At 52.9% G+C, this 13479-nt stretch overlaps 1 long non-coding RNA gene across 1 annotated transcript; it reads right to left on the bottom strand.

Annotated features, from left to right (window-relative positions):
* Positions 1-12303: 12303 nt before the first annotated feature.
* On the bottom strand, positions 12304-13278 carry LOC147415439 (uncharacterized). The gene is made up of 2 exons (XR_015183534.1): positions 13121-13278; positions 12304-13019 (listed from the first exon to the last, which is right to left on the bottom strand). It is a non-coding gene; the product is annotated as an uncharacterized LOC147415439 (long non-coding RNA).
* Positions 13279-13479: the final 201 nt, after the last annotated feature.

The raw sequence follows: 13479 nt of genomic DNA, 5'->3' as shown, positions 1-13479 counted from the left end.
GTCTTCGGGGCTGAAGTACCGCGTTTTGGTCACAGGGTGGCAGCAGAGAGCGCGGAAAGCGCCGCCGGGGAAGAGGCTGTAGAACAGGAACCTCTTGGTCAGGTTGCCCGGCCAGCGGCCAGAAGACCAGGCACGGGAAAAGCCTCACATGGGCAAAAACCTCTCACGGAGGCATGGACAGGTGGATAGGGAGGGGCATATACAGGTGCATACATGTTGCACCTTCTAATACCTAATAATCTCACCTTCAGTCATATTAAGGGAAAAGCTGTCAGCCAAACTAGAGAAAAAAACAAGGTTCCATTCCGCTTCTCTCCATGACTAAACCCCAATGCCCACACAGCCCAGCCAGCTCGCGAGCTGCCACCGCTGGCAGCACCAACAGAACACCCACACCACAGCAACCTCAGAGCAGAATGAGCTCCCTGAGCAGAGCCCAGGACACAAATAACCCAGACCCCGACCACCACCCTTCCCACAATCACAGGGAACTGGTTAAACAGAGACACGGGGAGGGGGAGACCTAGAAATGCCATTGTCACAAGCAACGAGGAAGAATGAAATCAGAACTGGTGGGGTACCAGAAAGGAAAAGACATAGAAAGGAAAGGTAGAAGGTGACACTTTACAGGGCAATGCTAGCAGAAGACAGAAAAGCTTTGTGGAACCAGACAGCCTGAAAGGCAGACAGAGGCAGGGACAGGCAAGGAGGCAGACAGAGATCTGGAGAACCAGGGCAGGGATGGGCCCGGACAAGCACGAGGGGACATGTGGCTCCTGGTGCCAACGGCAGACCTTCACCACCCTGAGGCTTTTCTCTCTGTCTCTGCCCCTTTCTCCTCCACAGTACTGGCTGCCTGACCTTAGGAGTAGGCGGTGGGTGACTCAACACACTTCTCCCACAAGGTTTCCTGGACATTCAGCAGCTCACATGTGTGCAGCCAACAGAGGCGCCAAGGTCCTGGTGCCATGTGCTGGTGGTGTGCTCTGTTGGGGACGGCTGGGAGGGATCCTTCCTTGCCACAGGGACCATCTGGAGACAGCTGCCTGTGGAAGCCCCTTGGTTTGACTCCTCAGCCAGCTCCTGCACTTGGGCATGCCCAGGCAGCCCCCTTCATAGGCCAAAGCAGGGCCAGCCCCATCATTAGCCTCACTGGCCACACCTGCCCCAGCTGGAGCCCATCAGGAACAGGGGCCTGGCCAGAGCCCCACAGCACATGGCCCCCTCCCTGGCACCTGCCCACAGCCACGAGCTCTGCACCCAGGGGCTTGAATACCATCCAGGGGCACAGAGGAGGCAGGAAAAGTTTACTCGCTCCTGCCCAGAACAAACCCTGGCACTGAGCTGGCTACCGGACTCGGTGGCCAAACGCAGCAGGACAGCAGGAGAGAAAGGAAGAGAAAAGCAGGAGGAAGGTAGAGAAGAGATGGGGGACAGGCAGCCAGCAAAAGGGATGCTGCGAACAGGAGAGGGACAGGGAGCGGGATAATGGTGTAGAGCAAGAAGAGATGAAAGACTTAGCAAAAAACCCAGGGAGAAATGGAGGAATACATAAGAGAGAGGGGGAGCAGGAGAGAGGCATGGAAGGGACCAGCAGGACAACAAGACAAGGGACAAAGAAAGATTCTACAGCAGTAAGGGAAAAGAAACAAAAGCAAGAACTAACACATAGGGTCAGGAAGATAGAAAGACGGTGACTTAGAAAGAAAATGTAGAAAAACGTGACACTACTTTTCCACCCTTCCAGCTTGTCTTGACTGCCACATTTTCCCTGATTTTGCACCCCATCCCAGGCTCCACTTTTTTCCAGCCCTGCTACTCCCTCCTTGACTTGAGCAGAAGCCCTGGCACTCTCAGAAAAGTGGCAGGGTGCCTGGCAGGCTCCAGCACCAAAGGGAGCAGGACAGAAAGCCATGGCTGGCCCTCCCCATCCCTGGGCAGCCCTTTCCCAGGCAGGGTGGAAGAGATAGACCAGGATGCACATGGGAGAACCTTCAACTCACCCCAGCTCCTGGCACCAGCTCAGACCTTCACCTCCTCGAAGCTTTTCTCTCAACACCCCTCCACTGCCGGGCTTGCCAGTAGCTCATATGCATGACTGACACAGGAACTGAGCTCCCGGCACCACATGCTGGTGGTCTGCTCCATCACAGACAGCTCAGGGGGATCCTTCTTTGCTGCAGGGACCAGCCATTCCATGCTGGAGGCACCTCCACTCCCTCCTCAGCCAATTCCCCTTTACCAGCTCCATCAGGCAGCCCCTTCATAGCCTATAGCAGGGCCAGCCCTCTCATTAGCCCCACTGGCCACACCTGGAGCCCATCAGGAACAGAGGCCACAGGCAAGAACAAACACCCAAGGACAAGGAGCTCAGAAGAGGGAGATGTAGGAAGAAAATGTAAAAAGTGACACCGCTTTTCCACCCTCCTGGCCTTGGGAAAGCCCAATGGAGGCCTCGGGGTTTGAGGATGTCCCTGCTGAGTACCCCCCTCTTTCCCCTTGGCATCACTGGTGATGGCATTTTGGGGGTAAGCCCAGGGATTTGGGGCCTGAGGAGTTGCCAGAGCAAAGTTCAGGGTGCAGACAGTTTATTTGTGGTGTGTGTTTGGAGCAGCAATACTTGGAGGGGTGGGGGCAAGACATGCCCATGGAGCAGGGGCACAGGCAAGGCACACCCAAGGGAGGCGGGTCAGCGGTGGGACCAGCACATGCACAAGGGTGGGTACCACAAGAGGGTTAGGGGCTGCACCAACATGCCCCCAAGGGGCAGGATGGCAAAGGGCTTGGGGGTGGTGCTGACACACCATGGGGGTAATTTTGATGCAATCCCAGGGATTTGGGGCCCAAGGAGATGCCAGAGGAAAGTTTGGAATGCAGATTATTGGTGGTGTGCATCTGGAGCAGCAGTACTTGGAGAGGTGGGGGCAAGGCAGGCACATGGGGTGGGGACAAAGGGGGAGACAAAGCATGCCCACCTGAGGGAGGTGCAAGGCAGGTGCACAGGGCGAGGACAAGGGGGTGAGGTGTGCGCACCCACAAAGTGGGTACAAAAAGCAGACAAGGCACACGCATGAGAGGTGGGGTCGTGGGAAGGGGGGCTAAGGCACGCCCATGGGGTGGGTAATTGGGAGGGGCACGAGGCACGCCCACGGGAGGCGGGGCTGCATGAGTCAGGGGTGACAGGTACACCCACGTGGGCTACAGGCCCACAAAATAAGCACAGTCTTGATGCTAATAAACTCGGAAGAGCTTGCCACGAGGTGCAGTTTTTAGGGACAATGTGGTGCTCTGCAGGTGACTGGGAAAGGCAATGGGCCTTCTCAGACCCTGAAATACACTATGCTTTATGTTGCTGCTGCTATTTTGAAAAATGCTCAAACTCTGTATACAGATGCATACAAGGTGCTCACCCTAACCCCTGCTGGAAAACGTGACCATCAGTCCTATTAAGAGAGAAAATCAGCATAGATTGAAATATCGGCAACTTACAGAGCCTACAGCAAAACCGGTGGGAAAAAACCAAGGTCCCATCTTTCATAGTCAGGAATTCCAGGAAAACACAATGAATCTAAAATAAAAGAAAAAAATTGCACACTATTAAACCATCTTGCCACCCCCAAACCCTCAGCAGAAAATTACCAACCTGAAAAACAACCAAAAACTGCGTACAAAGGTAGTTCCTACTCTATGTGCTGCTGGACCTTGCCTTGTCCCGCAGTGCTTACCTCGGACAGGCACCTCCGCTTCTCTCCATGACCAAAGCCCAGTGCCCGCACATCCAGCCAGCTCCAGAGCTGACACCGCCGGCAGCACCGGCCGAGCACCCAAGGCCAAAGCCTTGAGCCATAAACTTTTGACCTTGACCCTGTGGTCTTTGAACCTGTGACTTTTTGACCTTGATCCTGTGACCATTTCCCCTTGACCTTTGACCATGTGACCCCTGGCCTTTTGACTTTGACCTTTGACAGCATGGCCTTGTGACCTTGACCCGTGCCCCTTTGACCCTGTGACCTTTTGATCGTGGTACTTGACCTTTTAAAATTCAACTTTGACCTTGTGACTTTTTCCTTGGCCTTTGACCCTTTGACCCCAAGCCTTTACCTCTGGCATTTTGACCTGGACCTTTTGACTGCTGACCTGTAACTCTTGGCAACTGACCTTTTGACGTTTGACCATATGACTGTTGATCTTTGACATATGACATTTTTACCTTGACCTTTGACCCCATGACATTTGGATTTACCATTGACCCCATAACCTCCTGACCATTGACCCTGTGACCTTTTATCCTTTGACCCCCTACTTTTGACCTTTTTGAACTTGACCTTTCACCCCCACTACCTTTTGATCTTTGATCCCTTGATCTTTTGACCATGACCCGCGACCTTTGATCCACGGCCTTTTGACCTTAACCCCGTGACCTTTTTGACCTTGACCCCTTGACCTTTTGACCTTTTGAATCTTTGACCTTGATCCCGTAACACTATTACCTTGACCTTTTGACCTTGACCCCATGACTTTTTTACCTTGACCTTTTGACCTCTTGACCTTTTACCTTGACCCTGTGACCTTTTGACCTCTTGACATTGACCCCGTGACCTTTTGACCTTGACTCTGTGACCTTTTGAGCTTGGTCCTTGACCTTTTGACCCTTTGACCTTGACCCCTTGACCTTTCAACCTTTTACCTCTGTCCCATGACTTTTGACCTTTAACCTTGACCTTTTTCTTTGACCTTGACCCTTTGACCTTTTGATCTTTGACCTTGACCTTTTGACCCTTTGACCTTAACCCCGTGTCCTTTTAAGACTTTTGCCCTTGACCCGTGACCTTTTGACCTTGACCCCGTGACCTTTTGACCTCTTGCCCTTGACTGTGACCTTTTGAGCTTGGCCCCTTGACCTTTTGATCCTTTGACCTTGACCCCGTGACCTTTTTAGCCGTTTGTCCTTGACCCGTGACCTTTGGACCTTGACCTTTTTACCTTTGTTCTGACCTTTTGACCTTTTGACCTTGACCCCGTGACCTTTTGACCTCTTGCACTTGACTGTGACCCTTTGAGCTTGGCCCCTGACCTTTTGAACCTTTGACCTTGGCCCTTGACCTTTTAACCCTTTGACCTTGGCATCTTGAACTTTTGAACCTTTGATCTTGACCCCGTGACCTTTTTGACCTTGACCCCTTGACCTTTTGACCTTTTGAATCTTTGACCTTGATCCCGTGACACTATTACCTTGACCTTTTGACCTTGACCCCATGACTTTTTTTACCTTGACCTTTTGACCTCTTGACCTTTTACCTTGACCCTGTGACCTTTTGATCGTCACCTTTTGACCTCTTGACAATGACCCCGTGACCTTTTGACCTTGACTCTGTGACCTTTTGAGCTTGGCCCTTGACCTTTTGACCCTTTGACCTTGACCCCGTGACCTTTTAACCTTGGTCCCTTGACCTTTTGACCTTGACCCCTTGACCTTTTGACCTTTTTACCTCAGACCCATGTCTCCTGACCTTTAACCTTGACCTTTTCCCTTTGACCTTTTGACCTTGACCCTGTGACCTTTTGACCTTGACCTTTTAACCTTTGTTCTGACCTTTTGACCTTTTTACCTTGACCCCGTGACCTTTTGACCTTGACCTTTTAACCTTTGTTCTGACCTTGTGACCTTTTGACCTTGACCCCGTGACCTTTTGACCTCTTGCCCTTGACTGTGACCTTTTGAGCTTGGCCCCTTGACCTTTTGACCCTTTGACCTTGGCCCTTGACCTTTTAACCATTTGACCTTGGCATCTTGACCTTTTGACCCTTTGATCTTGACCCCGTGACCTTTTAACCTTGGTCCCTTGACCTGTGACCTTTTGACGACCGCTTGACCTTTCGACCTTTCGACCTCCATCCCGTGACTTTTTGACCTTTAACCTTAACCTTTTGACCTTTGCCCCTTGACCTTTTGCGTTTGACCTTGACTCTTTGACCATTTTACCTTGACATAGTGACCTTTTGACGTTTGACCTTGACCTTTTGACCCTTTGACTGCCCCCGTGTCTTTTGGCCCTTTGATCTTGGCTCCGTGACCTTTTGACCTTGACCCCGTGACCTTTTGTCCCTTTGACCTTGACCTTTTGAACTTTGACCCTGACCTATTTGACCTTTTGACCTTGACATCGTGACCTTTTGACCTTGACCCTGTGACCTTTGACCTTGACCCTGTGACCTTTGACTACTTTGACCTTGACCCCATGACCTTTGACCTTTGGCCCTTGGCCCTGTGACCTTTCACTCTTGGCCTTTCAGCCCTGTGACCTTTTCACCTTGACTCTGTGATATTTTGACCTTTGATCTCTGACCTGTGGCCTTTTGACCTTTGTCTCCGATATCTTTTGACAGACCCCGTGATATTTTGACCCTGCGACGTTTTGACCTTAACTCTTGAGTTGTGATCTTTTGAACTTTGACCCTGTGACCTTTTGAGTTTGACCCCATGACCTTTTGACCTTTGACACTGCTATATTTTGACCTTGGCTTTTAACCGCATGACCTTTTTTCCCTGCAACTTTTTTTGCCTTTGACCCGTGACCCTTTGACCTTGAAATTTACCACCGTGACCTTTGACACATGACCTGTTGACCTTTGGTCCCGTGACCCTTTCACCCTTCTCCCTTTTAACCTTGACCTTTGACTCCATGACCTTAAGTACCTCAGCCTTTTCCTCACCCTAATAACAAATCCCCAGCGCTGCAATACCTAAGGCTACCAATCAGGACTGGTAGATGTGCTGGGAAAAAAAAAAAAAAAGAAAAAAAAAAATAACCTTGATCACTCTTAGTACAGATGTCAGTGTCTCGGTCAGGTTTTCACATACCCCTAAAAGACACTTTAAAAGCTTACAGACTGAAAAAGCATAAAGCTTTTATTGTGAAAACAGTCCGTTTCTTCAGAACACCCGAACTGTTATGCACAGTTTCTTTCCTCTTTGAGTACAATACAATTCTCACAGAATCATTTCTTAGTAAGCGCACAGAAACAGAAGAATACACACGCTTGCAGGAAGAGAAAATAAACAGAGGGAAGTACATTTTCCATTGGCCTAACCTGCTCCAGGATAGATATTATTTTATTTATCCAGTCACGACGGAGCAGTGGGGAAAGTGGCAAAAGCAAAGACAAACAGCAGCAATGTTAAGTGAAATCCAGCTTTAATTTTGATCACGTCTTTAAGAGACTCTCCAAGTCTACACCTCAGTCCTACGAAGGACTAGCCCTTTTTTGGAAGGACAAGCTTTTTATTTTTTTAATTTTTTTTTTTTTAAACATAAAACTCCTAGACTGAGGACTCCACAGAACAGAATTTACTCACCTCTGCCCAGAACAAACCCTGGCATTGAGCTGGCTACAAGGCTCGGTGCCCAAACGCAGCAGGACAGCAGGAAAGAGAAAAGCAGGAGGAAGGTAGAGAAGAGATGGGGGACAGGCAGCCAGCAAACGGGATGCTGCAAACAGGAGAGGGACAGTGAGCAGGACAGTAGAGTAAAGAGAAGAGTACTGGGACACTGAGCAAAAAACCCAGGGAGAGATGGGGGAATACATAAGAGAGAGGGGGAGCAGGAGAGAGAGGCCAAAGGGACCAGCAGGACCACAAGGCAGGGACAAGACGACGGACAGGGAAATATTCTAAAGCAATAGGGGAAAAGAAACAGAGACAAGAACTAACACATAGGGTCAGGAAGACAGAAAGAGGGAGCCTTACAAAGACAATGTAAAAAGTGACACCATTTCCACCCCCTCTTGACTTCCACAGTTTCCCTGCCTTCGCACCCCATCTCAGCCTCCACTTTCTTCCAGCCCTGCCACACCCCGCCTGCCCACCCACCCCCCCCACCCCCCCCACCCCACCCCCCCCCGCAGCTTGAGGGGAAGCCCCAGTGCCCTCGGAATGGCAGCAGGGTGCCTGGCAGGCTTCCACAGCAAAGGGGCCAGGACAGAAAGCCATTGTCGGCCCTCCCCATCCCTGGGCAGCCCTTTCCCAGGCAGCGGAAGGAGCAGCAGGCAGGACAGCAGAGATGGACCGGGATGTGCATGGGAGAACGTGTGACTCACCCCAGCTCCTGGCACTGGCTCAGGCCTTCAGCACCCCAACACTTTTCTCTCAACACCCCTCCACCGCCAGGCTGGCCAGCAGCTCACACACACAGCCGATGCAGGCACCAAGCTCCCAGCAACGTGTGCTGGTGGTCTGCTCCGTCATGGACAGCTCAGGGGGATCCTTCCTCACCACAGGGACCAGCCATTCCATGCTGGAGGCACCTCCAGCTCCCTCCTCAGCCAAATTCCCTTTATCAGCTCCCTCAGGCAGCCCCTTTATAGCCCACAGGAGGGCCAGCCCTCTCATTAGCCCCACTGGCCACAGCTGGAGCCCATCAGGAACAGGGGCCACAGGCAAGAACAAACACCCAGGGACAAGGAGCTCAGAAGAGGGAGATGTAGGAAGAAAATGTAAAAAGTGATACTGCTTTTCCACTCTGCCACCCACCCCTGCCCTTGGGAAAGCCTGATGGAAACCATGAGACTTCAGGGTGTCCCTGCTGGGTGCCCCTCATTCCCCCTGACGTCTACTGGTGATGGCATTTTGGGCCCAAGGAAGTGCCAGAGCAAAGTTTGGAATGCAAACAGTTTATTGGTGGTTTGCATCTGAAGCAGCAGTTCTTGTAGAGGTGGGGGCAAGGCAGGTGCATGGAGCAGGGACAAGGGGGGGGGGGGGACACACAAAACATGCTCATGGGAGGCAGGTGCAAGGCACACCCATGGCGGGGGGGGAGGGGGGGAGGCAGGTGCACAGGGGGAGGATAGGGTGTGAGCTATGCACAGCCATAAAGTGGGTACAAAAATCTGTCGGGGATAACCTGACTGAGGAAGATGAAGTTGACCTTGACAGCATTCCAGTATACCCTTGAAAAGACGGAAGAAGTGGATGAAGAATGTTGTAAACAAGTTTGAGGAAGTGATAAGAGACTGAGCAAGAAGAGACTGAACAAGTAAATACCACAGAGCAGAAGCTTGGCAAGAGAACAGTAGGTACAGTGAGAAATACAGTAGGAGCTCCAGCCAATCATTATGTGAATGGAGGTGGATGGACAAAGCTATTGAGCGAATCATTTTAGCAGCCTTAGTGCATGAACAGGCGGACAGATAAGAAAGGTTATAAAAGGGTATGCTTTTTCTGCTGCACCATCTCAGCCATCTTGGCTTTTGCAACTTAATAAAGAGTGCTTTCTTACATATGCTCTTGTCGTTGTCCATCCCTACCGTGAAAAAAAGCAGGCAAGGCAGGCCCATGGGAGGCAGGGACATGAGAAGTAGGGCCAGGCACACGCACGGGAGTCAAGACCTCAAAGATCGGGGTGGCATGGGAAAAACCCCACCTGAAGGCAGAGACAGGGGGATGGGGGGGCATAGACAGGTGCAGACGTGGTGCACATCCTCATGCTACTCGATAATCTCACCTTCAGTCCTAGGAAGGGAAATGGGGTCACAAACGCTTGTCACAAAAAACAAGTTGCCATCCTGCAGGAAGTTCAGAGTTTCAAGAGAATCCAGTGCACCTAGAACAAAACAACAACAGCAACAACAAAATCAGTTTAAAAAGCTGTGTGTTTTAAAACCCTCTCGTCACCCCTTAACACTCCGTATGAAACTGCTGACAAAAAAAAAAAGCCCAAGCTGCATCCCAGGGCACTCTCTCCTGTGGGTGCTGCTGGAGCTTGCCCAATCCCACAGCTCTCACCTCGCACAGGAGCTCCCTGGGCAGAGCCCGGGACTCATCTACCCCAGGCCCCGCCCACCACCTTTCCAAACATCCCCCGGGGAAGGGGCCGCCGCGGGGCACAAAGTTGACAGCGTCGGGTGCGTAGCCCACCCACTGTGGGCGGTAGCAGGAGAGAGCGCGGCAGCGCGCACCCGGAGCTGCAGTACCGTCTTTTGGTCACAGGGTGGCAGCAGGGTGCGCAGCAGCGCCGCAGGGGCTGCATAACCGCTTTTTGGTCACACGGTGGCAGCAGGGAGGGCGGAAAGCTCCGCTGGGCGTGCAGTACCGACTTTCGGTCACAGGGTGGCAGCAGAGAGCGCGGCAGCGCCTTGGGGCTGCAGTACCGCTTTTCAATCACAGGGTGGCAGCAGGGTGCGCGGCAGCGCCGCCAGGGCTGCAGTACCGCTTTTTGATCACAGGGTAGCAGAAGGGAGCGCGGAAAGTTCCTTCGGGGCTGCAGTACCACTTTTCGGTCACAGGGTGGCAGCAGAGAACGCGGCAGCGGCAGCAGAGAGCGCGGCAGCGTGCCGCCGGTGCTGCAGTACCGCTTTTTGGTCACAGGGTGACAGCAGAGAGCGCGAAAAGTGCCTTCGGTGTCGCAGTACCGCTTTTCGGTCACACGGTGGCAGCAGAGAGCGCAGCAGCGCCGCCAGGGCTGCAATCAGCTTTTCGGTCACAGTATGGCAGCAGGGAGCGCGGCAACGCGCCGTCAAATCGCACGCGCGGCTTCTAGGCTGCAGTACCGCACTATGGTCATAGGGTGGCAGCAGAGAGCGCGGCAACGCGCCGCCAAAGCGCATGCGCGGCTTCTAGACTGCAGTACCGGCCTTTGCTCACACGGTGGCAGCAGAGAGCGCGGCAACGCGCCGTCGAAGCGCATGCGCGGCTTCTAGACTGCAGTACTGATCTTTGCTCACACGGTGGCAGCAGAGAGCGCCGCAACGCGCCGCCAAAGCGCATGCGCGGCTTCCCGGCTGCAGTACCGTTGTTTGCTCACACGGTGGCAGCAGAGAGCGCGCCACCGCGCCGCCAAAGCGCATGCGCGGCTTCTAGCCTGCAGTATTGGTCTTTGCTCACACGATGGCAGCAGAGAGCGCGGCAACGCGCTGCCATAGCGGATGCACGGCTTCCCGACTGCAGTACCGCACTATGGTCATAGGGTGGCAGCAGAGAGCGCGGCACCACGCCGCTGGGGCTCCCGTACCGCTTTTCGGTCACAGGGTGGCAGCAGCAAGCGCCACAAATCGGTGTCGCCGCACACGCGCGTGTACCACGCCCCAGTACCCAACCCTAGTCAAATCGTGGTAGTAGAGAGCGCCGCAAAGGGCCTCCAGCGCAAATGCGCGTACCCCGGCCTGCAGTACCGCAGCCCCCCACGCAGAAGCAGCACAAAGCACCGTTTCACGCAGCAACCCCGTGCGGTCACAGTGGGGCAGCACCACCTGCGTCTTTCTCTGACACTGGGGGTACAGGGGAACCCGGAGAGGGGTGGCGGATGACCAACACCAACGACTCTCCCCGGCATAACCCACAGACGAGCACTCACCTGCCACAGCCCACGAGACAGAATCCACGCTCGATGCCTGCCCCATGCCAGATCATTGACGCCGGCTGCCGCACAGCAGAGGGGTGGGGGGCATCCGCCAAAGGACGGTGCTGTAGCTCTTGCTCGCACTCAGCTCTGCCACGTTCCCCGTCCCGGGCCACACCCAGACAGGCTCCCCAGAGCAACAACTGCCCCTTTCCCCACTGGACAGCCGTGGCTGCTGCGCCTGCGGGGCAGCCCTTGGATGGAGACAGAGCTGGCCCCGCGGGGCGAGAGTGCTGAGCAACCGGCAGGCAAACCTGGGGGGGGGGGGGAGCTGCTGTGCAGCACCGGACACTCACAGCAAGACATCGGGAAACAAAAGGCCCCAGCCATAGTTCAGCACATTAGAAGAACAACACAGAAGAAAGGAGAGGAATTCAATAGAAAGAGGGACAGGAGAGCAGTCGAACTGAAGGAGACCAGCCCGAAATACAGACGCATCCTCTACAAACCAGAGTGATTTGAATACTTAACACTCCATAGAAAGACAAAGAGATACGATTTCCAACCCATTCTTAGCAGAAAAGCAACTGCTCTTGCTCATGTTTGACGCCCTTCCTTACAGCGCTGCTGCAGGACAAGGCTGTACACCCCCATCTAGATCTATGCTTACACCTGTCTCCAAAATACACAGTTGTTATTTGACTCTGCTCCTGCCCCGCCTTGTTCTATCATGTCACATGATTAGAAACGAAGTACTTCAGAGTGCTCTGTCAAAACACAGGGAAGAAACTCAGTAACATGCAGCTGCCTCTGGCTTGGAAGTTAGAGAAACCCCTGACCACTTAAGTACACCTCATATATTACACGCTGTACTGATTCAGCAGCGAGTTTAAACCGTGTTAGTCATTCTGCCAATTATACAATTTTAACTTTCTCTAGAGTTTCATATATGATAGGAAAAGAACAGTGAAATAATAGATCCCCCACATGGTTTTACTCATTAAAAAGAAAAAAAAAAAAAAGAAATTCAAATCCCCAGGGCTGCAATAGGTAAGGCCACCGAACAGGACTGGCAGATGCGCTAAGGCTTCTGGCTGTACCAAAGCACGCAGAGGAACATTTTTTAATTGTATTTCGACCGCTGCAACCGAGAATGTAAAGACCAGCGACGCCATCCACTTTTGGAACACCTGCTGTGCTTCGGTCTTCGGAAACAAATTGACTTTTCTGTTGTTTTGTTTTTCAAAAGAGGGCAAAAAGTCTCACTGCTCATGACTTCTACAGCCAAGCACACAGAGTCCGACAGGCAGTTCGTACAACGCAATTTCTTTGAAGGAGAAAGATTTCCATTCCGGGAAAATCTCTTTTCCAACTGAAATCAAAGTTACGCACTGCAGGACAACGGTCCCTGGTCCCTCAGCTTCGCTTCCAGAGGGCTGGGGATCCACGTCCATCCTCAACAGAAACCACATCAACTAACCCGATTACTCCTGCAGTTGCCACATTCCTCCTCGTCGCCTGCAGAAAAAAAAAAAAATCCACACACCGCTGACAGCGGTAGTTGTCACACGGGTCACCACAGACCTCCTCGAAACACCCTCCTCCTCAAAAGGAACGTGGTCTTCTGCTCAACTGCTCCACACCGATTCCCGTGTTGGACGCTGAACTTGTCATCGCTTGCGGCACCTAAGGTAGCAACAGACAGAAAAATACCGTCACGCCTGGGAGAAATCACCAGCCCCACACTCCTCCTTGCTGCTACTTAGCTCACCACCTCAAAAGCTCACCCAACTCCAAAGGCAGCTGCGTAACACCTGCACAACCGCACAGAAACGCTTGATCGAGCCGCCGCAGGACGCTCCGCTCTCGGACGCCCGTCCGGCTGACAACCGCCTCGTCTCCTCAGGCCGCTGGTTAGCGCGTGGCTTCGCCCCTCCAAGGCTACGTGCGTGACCTGCGAAAGCCAAAACAAAAGGCACGTGCTGAGATACCGCCCAAAACCACAGCCTGCCCGTGCCCATTCCCCTCTCCTCCTCCTCTACTTCGGCCACCCACCCACCCTACCTCTGCCAGCTGCCGCATTGAGGCTCAAGTACCACCTGTAAAACACAACCAATAAGGGATGCTTATAAACTTCACGAACAAC

The sequence above is a fragment of the Leptosomus discolor genome, chromosome 6 (assembly GCF_034619465.1).
Source record: "Leptosomus discolor isolate bLepDis1 chromosome 6, bLepDis1.hap2, whole genome shotgun sequence".
NCBI lineage: Eukaryota > Metazoa > Chordata > Aves > Leptosomiformes > Leptosomidae > Leptosomus > Leptosomus discolor.
This window is presented reverse-complemented; position numbering and strand designations above follow the sequence as displayed.